This window comes from Neofelis nebulosa, chromosome 8, assembly GCF_028018385.1.
Source record: "Neofelis nebulosa isolate mNeoNeb1 chromosome 8, mNeoNeb1.pri, whole genome shotgun sequence".
Taxonomy (NCBI): Eukaryota; Metazoa; Chordata; class Mammalia; order Carnivora; family Felidae; genus Neofelis; species Neofelis nebulosa.
The window spans coordinates 13,173,124-13,182,452 of record NC_080789.1 but is presented as its reverse complement, the minus strand read 5'-3'; the positions used below and the strand labels follow the sequence as shown (position 1 = coordinate 13,182,452).

At 38.1% G+C, this 9,329-nt stretch overlaps 1 long non-coding RNA gene across 1 annotated transcript; it reads right to left on the bottom strand.

The window, feature by feature from the left end:
- Positions 1-3,632: 3,632 nt before the first annotated feature.
- On the bottom strand, positions 3,633-4,253 carry LOC131518937 (uncharacterized). The gene is made up of 2 exons (XR_009265364.1): positions 4,051-4,253; positions 3,633-3,893 (listed from the first exon to the last, which is right to left on the bottom strand). It is a non-coding gene; the product is annotated as an uncharacterized LOC131518937 (long non-coding RNA).
- Between the last annotated feature and the right edge of the window lie 5,076 nt (positions 4,254-9,329).

Sequence of the window (9,329 nt, the reverse complement as noted above, 5' to 3'; positions counted from 1 at the left end):
TAAAGAGTGGTGCTGCACTGAAAGGAAATGCCTAGGGTGATGTCAGAAACCTGAGGGTGGGTGCCTCATTCTGTGCTGGGGTCAGTGAGAGCTTCCTGAAAGAGGTGTCAGCAAGGACACTCACAAATTAGACTGGGAAGTAAAGCTATTTTAGGCAGAAGGAACTGCACATGAGAAGGGGCAGAGACTGAAGTAGCCTAGCATATGGAGAAGATAGTAAATTGCTCAGGAGAGGAGTTTTATGTGCCAACCAGAGGGTAATAGAAGTGAGGACAAAGAGGTAGATAGGATCCAGGTCAGGAAAGCCTTAGATGTCACACTTAGGTGATTAAACTTACTTTAAGGCTATAGATAAAAGTTCTTTATTTGGGTCTATCATCTATCTATCTATCTATCATCTATCTATCTATCATCTATCTATCTATCTATCTATCTATCTATCTATCATGTATTTATCTGTCCTCACTGTGTGCCCTTTTTACTTTTTTTAATATTGTCTTTTAACTAACAGAAAACTTAATTTTAACTTAACTAAATTATCCAGATGTTTCCAGTTAGTTTCTTTGTATCTACTTTATGTATTTATTTTTTAAATGAAGTATAGATGACCTATAATATTTTATTAGTTTTAGGTGTACGACATAGTGATTTGACAATTATATACATTATGAAATGCTTGCCATGCTAAGTATAGTTACTGTTGGTCACCATCCCAAGTTACTACGATGTTATCGACTATATTCCCTAGGTTGTGCTTTGCATCCACTTATTTATTTGATAACTTGAAGTTTGTACCTCTTAATTCCCATCATCTATTTTACCTATTCCCCTGCTCCCATCTTCTCTGGCAGCCACCATCTTGTTTTCTGTGTTTATGAGTCTGTTTCTGTTTTTGTTTGTTTGCTTGTGGATTCAATGGTTCTGTTCTTTAGATTGCACATAAAAGTGAGATCATATGGTATTTGTCTTTCTCTGATTTATTTCACTTACCATAATACCTTCTAGGTCCCTCCATATTGCCATGAATGGCAAGATTTCGTTCTTCTTTATGGGTGTATAATATTCCATTGTATATATACCATGTCTTCTTTATCCATTCATTTATTGATGGACATGTATCTACTTTAACAAAACGTTGCCTATCCCAATGTCATGAATATACCTCATATATTTTCTTTTAGATTGATTTTTTTTTATCTTTCACATTTGGATTTACTATCCCTTTAGAACTGACTTTCTAAATGATTAAAAATTTTATTCAATAAGTTATAATTCATTACTGTCATTTTTTAGAAAATTTTTTATTTAATCATCTTTAATGCAGTGTAATTGACATATGATAAAATGAATGTAGTTGAAGTGTACATTTTGATAAGTTTGACTTATGTGTATTCCCATGAAACCATCATGGTAATCAAGAAAATGAACATATAGATCGTCTCCAAAAGTTTATTAATATCTTTGGTAATCCCCCTTGCCCAAACCTCTTTACCCCCAGGCAAGCACAGATCTATCTTCTTTCTGTCACAATACATTAGTTGGCATTCTTTAGCAGTTTATATAAATGAAGTCGATGGTATGTACCCCATTTTGTCTGGCTTTTTAAAAACTCCGCCTTGTTATTTTGAAATGCATCGATGTTGAACATATCCATAGCTCAATCCTTATTATTGAGTAGTAGCCATTTGTGTAGGTAAATAATTTGTTTATCCACTCACCTCTTGATGGATATTTGGGTAGTTCTCAGTTTGAGATGATTATATGTAACGCTGTTATGATCATTAGTGTACAAGTCTTCCTATGGACATATACTTTCATTTATATCGGTAAATGTCCAGGTATTGAATATGTAAGTTGCTAATCTTTTTTAAATATGTAATTTTTTAATGTTTATTTGGTTTTGAGAGAGAGAGAGAGACAGCGTGAGTGGGGGAGGGGCAGAGAACAAGGGAGAATCAGAATCCAAAGCAGGCTCCAGGCTCTGAGCTGTCAGCACAGAGCCCAACATGGGGCTCAAACCCACAAATGCAAGATCATAACTTGAGCCAAAGTCAGACATTTAACCGACTGAGCCACCCAGGCGCCCTGTAATTTGCTAATCTTTATTTCCAGTCAGTCATTTGCCTTTTTATTGTTCTAACAAATATCCTGAGTTTATTTTTTTAGATTTTACATTTAGTTCTATCATTCTTTTAGAGTTAATTTTGTGTATGTGCAAAGTATAAATGGAAGCTCTTAAATATATTGATAGATAATTGTTCTTGTACCATTTGTTGAGAACACTGTACTTTGTCCACTGAATTGTTTTTGCACTTTTGTTGAAAATCAGTTGGCGACGTGAGTGTAGATCTACTTGTAGGAAATCTGGACTGATTCACTGATCTATTTGTCTATCTTTACACCAATACCACGCTGTCTTGATTTCTGTAGACTTATAATAAATCTTGATATCAGATAGTGTACAGCCTTCAGATTTCTTTTTCAAACTGGTTTGGCCATTTTTGGTTCATTGTATTTCTATATGCATATTGGAATCAGCTACAAAATAATTGGGAGGTTTTTTTTTTTATTGGTATTGTGTTGCATTTATAGATCAATTTGGAGAAAAACATCATTTTAAGTTCATAGGTTTTTCAATTTATGACACATCTCTTCATTTATTTAGGTCCTCTTCATACTCTTTTTGCAAGGTTTTTTAATTTTCCAAGTGCCTGTCTTGAACACCCTTTGCTGGTTTTATCCCTGTGTGCTTTATATTTTTGATGGATGCCCTTGAAAATAGTATTGTTTCTGTCATTTTATTTTTTGATTGTCACTGCTGGTATATAGGAATAGAGTTGATTTTGTGTACTGATGTTATATCATGCAACGTTGCTAAATTCACATATTTGTGGTGGTAGTTTTGTGTAGTGCATGTGATTTTTAAAAATGTAAATGATAATGTTATTTGTGAGTTCAGGGAGTTTTATGTCTGTCTCTCTGACTGGGATTTCTTTTATTTACCTTATACTGGCTAGAATTTTCAGTACAATGTTAAGCAGTGCTGAGCATGGACAGCTTTGTCTTGTTTTTGATTTTAGAGGAAAATCATTTAGTCTTTCACAATTTTTTTAAAGTTTATTTATTTATTTTTGACAGAGAGAGAGTGAGTGGGGAAGTGAAAGAGAGAGAAGGAGACAGAGGATCTGAAGCGGGCTCTGTGCTGAAGTAGAGAGCCCGATACGGGGCTCAAACTCACGAACTGTGAGATCATGACGTGAGCTGAAGTCGAACACTTAACCGATTGAGCCACCCACATGCTCCCTAGTCTTTCACTATTAAATGTTCCTTGTAGATTTTCCATAGATACTTGTCATCAGGTTAAGAAACTTACTTTTTGTTCCTAGTTTGCAGAGGTTTTTTTTTTTTTTTATTCAGGAATGGATATTGAATTTCGCAATGATTTTCTTTTTTTTTTTTTCTGAGGTGATCATATGATTTTTTATTTTTAATCTGTTAATGTGTGAATTATTTTCATGATTTTCAGATGTGTAGGGCCAGCTGATGAGCAGCTTTGATTTCATCTGTAACCTTAATTCTTCTCTGCCATAGGTACTACTCTCTTATTTACTGCTGTAACAAACTACCAAAACTTAGTGGCTTGAAACAACATTTATTCTTTTACAGTTCTGTATGTCAGAAGTCCAAAGTGATTCTTAAAGTACCAGAATCAAGGTGTCCGTGGGGCTGGTTCCTTCTGGAGACTTCCAGGGAATCTGCTCCTTGCCTCTTCCAGGTCCTGGAGGCTGCAGGCATTCCGTGGCTCCTGGCTACATTACTCTAATCTCTGCTTCTGTTGACACATCACTTTCTCCTTTGTCTCTGACAGTCTTGTGTCTCTCTCATAAGGATCTCTGTAAATACAACAGTACCTGAATAATCCAGAATTATCTTCCCCATCTCAAGATCTGTAACTTAATCGCATCTGCAAAGTCCCTTTTGCCGTAACAGTTCACGCTCACAGGTTCTGAGGATTAGAATATGGAAATATTTGGGGTCTAACTATCTTACTTTTAAGTTCCAGAACTATGGTTCCATTTCATAGCAGATGGCTTTTTAATCTCCCTGAGGACATAACTATATTTATTCCGAAGTATTTTCTCTATATCCTCAATCACATTTGTTCTTTAGCGGGGAGGGCCAATTTTTCGGTCCTGGTCCTCTTTCAAGGTACATGTCTGTTCAAATATTTGACCGCTCTTGGCTGGTCCAGTTTGCAGTTAAAGGGTAAACTGAACAATAGTGAAAGCTGGCACACCCTTTATTACATCAAATATACATCTATTTCCTCATCAATGAATCTACATTCTGGACATTCCAAGAGGATTTCATCAGTGATGACACATGAGCAGAAGGGTGCATGTCTCCAGTTTTTGTGCTCTATCACCTGGGTGTTGTATCTTGATTCCCTGGACATAGAACATGCTAAGTCTCCCAAGATACACCTCTACTTCTCACTACTTTGTGGGAGACTTTAAATGCAACCAACTCTTTCAAAAACAAAAGTGTCTGTTTGTATGTATGTATATGCTTACACATTTGCCTCGAATTCTGCTATGTCTATTTCTCCAATGCCAATATTCATGCTAAGAGCCCTTCCAAAATAAGTCATTTGCTTGGTCTATATACTGGTTCTCAGGGTTTTTTTTCCCTGAGGGCAGAAGATGGCCACAAGATATTCAATGTGCAGGATGTGAGCAGCTGTTGCAAATTTAGTTCTCTAGTTAATTTCTCTGATTATTTTCCCATGATCCCTGCAGATCTTTGTATTTGGTGACTCTTAGCTTGGCATTTCTCTGGAGATTCTGTGGGAAAATCAGCTTTAGCATCAGCAGTTGTTTCTCTCCAGAGGTGAGTTTTTCTGTCCTTGTTTCTCCTTTAGACCAAGCCGGTCTGCCTTATTTTTCTTTCTCTTTGATGTCTTGTTTTTCTATGATTTATATCCATAAGTGGAATTGCTGGGTCATCAAGTATGTTCATCTTCAGCTATACCGTAATAAATATTGCCACACTGTTCACTAAAGTGTTTGAAATAGTTTCCCTTCCCACCACAGCGTATGAGTCCTCATTTATCCCTGTCCTCATAATCCTTAGTACTGTCATTTAAAATTTTTTTTTATTTTGAAGAGAGAGAATGCACATGCTCACGGGCCAGGGGAGGGATAGATAGAGGAAGAGAGACAGAGAGAGACAAAAAGAGAGAATCTTAAACAGGCTGCATGCTCAGTGCAGAGCCTGATGTGGGGCTCCATCACACAACCCTGGGACCATGACCTGATCCAAAATCAAGAGTCAGTTGCTCAACCAAAGAGCCACCCAGGTGCCCCGGTTTTGTCATATTTTCTAGATTTTGCTTACCTGACAGGTACCTCATTGTAGCTTTAATTTTCATTTTCCTGGATATTGGAGAGATCGAGTATCTTCTCATATTTTATTGGGTATTTTAATAAAATTAACATTTCTTAGTTGCTTATATGTTCTAGTTAGTAATTTTTTTTAAGTTAGTCATTCTTATTTATCACATTGAAATGCAGATATCTTCTGGAAACCTGTGGTCTTTTTTCTTTACTCACATTAGCTTTGATTTTTAAAAAGTTGTTTTGGGGCGCCTGGGTGGCTCAGTCGGTTAAGCGTCCGACTTCGCTCAGGTCACAATCTCGCGGTCCACGAGTTCGAGCCCCGCGTCGGGCTCTGGGCTGATGGCTCAGAGCCTGGAGCCTGCTTCTGATTCTGTGTTCCCCTCTCTCTCTGCCCCTCCCCCATTCATGCTGTGTCTCTCTCTGTCTCAAAAATAAATAAACGTTAAAAAAAAAAATTTAAAAAGTTGTTTTAACGTGTATTTATTCTTGACAGACTGAGACAGAGAGCGAGTGGGGCAGGGGCAAAGAGAGAGGGAGACAAAGAATCCAAAGCAGGTTCCAGGCTCCAAGCTGTCAGCATGGAGCCTAACGTGGGGCTCAAACCCACGAACCATAAGATCATGACCTGAGCTGAAGTTGGACGCTTTACCGACTGAGCTACCCAGGTGCCCCTAAATGTGTATTTAAAAAAAATTTTTTTTAAATCTTTATTTATTTTTGAGAGAGAGAGACAGAGAGACAGAGTGTGAGTGGGGAAGGAACAGAGAGAGAGGGAGACACAGACTCTGAAGCAGGCTCTAGGCTCCAAGCTGTTAACACAGAGCCCGACATGGAGCTCGAACCGTGAGATCTCACGGAGCTCGGACCGTGAGATCATGGCCTGAGGACACTTAACTGACTGAGCCACCCAGGCGCCCCATAACTTTGATTTTTTTTTTAAGATTTATTTACTTTATTTATTTATTTATTTATTATTTATTTAGTAATCTTTAGACTCAACATGGAGCTTGAACTCACAACCCCGAGATCAAGAGTTGCACGTTTTACCCACTGAATCAGCCAGGCACCCCACATTAGCTCTGATGTTTAATTTACTGATTTTAATGTAGTATAATGTAACTTTTATTTATGCTCTGTGTTTTGTTTGGGTCTTAGTTTTATTAAAGTAGGACTCTGCTACCATGAGTTTATATAGATACCCTCCTCAATGTGATGTGTGTAATAATAGTAATTTGGGGAAACTTGTGAAGACTCGCTTATTGATCCAGTAGTCATTAATTTTCATGACTGTTTATTGTATTCTCAAGTAGAATATCTATGTTTTGAATTGCAGACAGGATTCTTGTAAGGCAGGACTCTTCGATCAAACTTGTTAATCATGTTTCTGAAATTATTTGTCGGTTGTGTTGTTCTATTCCTTTCTGTACATAGTTTTTTTTGTCTGCTTTTCCTATTGAATACTAGAAGTGGTGTATTAAAATATCCTATAGCTCTCCACTTTAATTTTTGTTTGTTTTTCTACCATAAACGATGTATGTATGTATGTACATATACATAATGTGCATGTAGCGATGTAACATGCATATACGTTCAGAATTGCCGCATTTTCCCGGTGACATTCATTTTTTATGATCATATCATGATCCTTTTTATAATCATTAAGCTTTGGTTTTGAGGTTAAATTTTTATGCTGCTGTTACTAAAATAAACCAGTTTTGTGTTTTTTTTCCCCCTGACTTTACCTAATACATCTTTATTCTAATCATTTTCCTTCCAACCTTGGTTTGTCCTTATCTTTCAGGTATGTATGTATGTCTCTTGTAAAACACACACCACTGAGTGTTTTGCTTTGTTAAGGCTGCCATAACAAAGAACAATCAACTGGGTGTCTTAAACACAAAAATGGAAAGTCTCACAATTGTGGAGGCTAGAAGTCTGAGATCAAGGTGTTGGGAGCTTTTGAGGAAAAATCTGCCTCATACTTCTTCCCTAGGTGCTGGCTGACGTGATGGTAACTTCCAGCATTCCTTGTCAGTAGAAACATCACCTGATCTCTGCTTTCATCCTCAAATGTGATCTCCCTATGTCTATGCCTCTGGGTCTACCTCTTACCCTTTCTCTACAGACACCAGTCATATTGGATGTGGGGTTCACACTACTCCAATGTGACTTCATCTTAACTCTTTACATCTGCAATGACCCTATTTCTAAGTAAGGTCACTTTGGGGGCACCTGGGTGGCTCAGTCAGTTGAGCGTCCAACTTCAGCTCAGGTCATGATCTCGCAGTTTGTGAGTTCGAGCCCTTTGTGGGGCTCTGTGCTGACAGGTCAGAGCCTGGAGCCTGCTTTGGATTCTGTGTCTCTCTCCCCCTCTGCCCCTCCATCACTCAGGGTCTGTCTCTTTATCTCTCTCTCTCTCTCTCATAAATAAATGAACATTAAAAAATTTTAAACAAGGTCACTTTCTGAGGTACTGGGGATTAGGACTATAGCATATGAATTTTAGGGGAACACAATTCAACTAATAACTCTTAGTTTTCAAAATTCAATCCAGGGGCACCTGGGTGTTTCAGCCTGTTGAGTGTTCAACTTTGGCTCAGGTCATGATCTCATGGCTCAGTTTGTGAGTTCGAGCCCCACATCAGTCTTGCTGCTGTCAGCACAGAGCCTACTTCAGATCCCCTCTCTCCCTCTCCTGCTTATGTGCACATGCATGCACACTTTCTCTCTCAAAATAAATAAATAAACTTAAAAAAAAAAAGAATCGTTAAAAAAAAAAGAAAAAGAAAAGTTACTTTAAAAAAATAAATAAATAAAAGTTCAACCTAAAAATACATGCGTAGGAGTGCCTGGGTGGCTCAGTCAGTTGAGCATCCAAATTCAGCTCTGGTCATGATCTTGGGGATCATGAGTTTGAGCCCTGTGTTGGGCTCTGTGCTGACAGCTCAGGTTCAGGTTCTGTGTCTCCCTCTGTGCCCCTCCCCTGCTCCCACTCTGTCTCTGTCAAAAAGAAATAAAAACATTTAAAAAAATGAAAATAAATAGGGGCGCCTGGGTGGCTCAGATCGTTAAACATCCCACTTAGGCTCAGGTCATGATCTCACAGTTTGTGAGTTCGAGCCCCACATTGGGCTCTGTGCTGACAGCTCAGAGCCTAGAGCCTGCTTCAGATTCTGTGTCTCCCTCTCTCTCTGCCCCTCCTCCACTAGTGCGCACACGCTCTCTCTCTCTCTCTCAAAAATGAATAAAAACATTTAAAAAATTTAAAAGTAAATAAAAATAAAAAATATAAATAAATACATGTGTATATTCACATATATTATCATATTATATACAATATTGTAAATATTTTGTATATAGAGATGTATATAAACATATTTGTAAATAGGTATATACTTACATCTACTTTTTTGCTTTCTACTTTATCTATCTTACATCTGTATTTCTCTTTTCTTGACTTATTTCTTTTTTTTTTTTTTTTTAATGTTTTTTATTTATTTTTGGGACAGACAGAGACAGAGCATGAACGGGGGAGGGGCAGAGAGAGAGGGAGACACAGAATCGGAAACAGGCTCCAGGCTCCGAGCCATCAGCCCAGAGCCCAACGCGGGGCTCGAACTCACGGACCGCGAGATCGTGACCCGGCTGAAGTCGGACGCTTAACCGACTGCGCCACCCAGGCGCCCCTCTTGACTTATTTCTGATTGATCAAATAGTTTAAATTCTTTTTTCATTTCTTGCAAGTTATACACTGAATTTTGTTTCTTTTTGTGATGATCTTTAAAATTTAATTAAGTGTGGGGTGCCTGGGTGGCTCAGTTGGTTAAGCATCTGATTCTTGATTTCGGCTCCCCTCATGATCTCACGATTTGTAAGGTTGAGCCCCACATTGGGTTCCACACTGATAGCACAGAGTCTGCTTGGGATTCT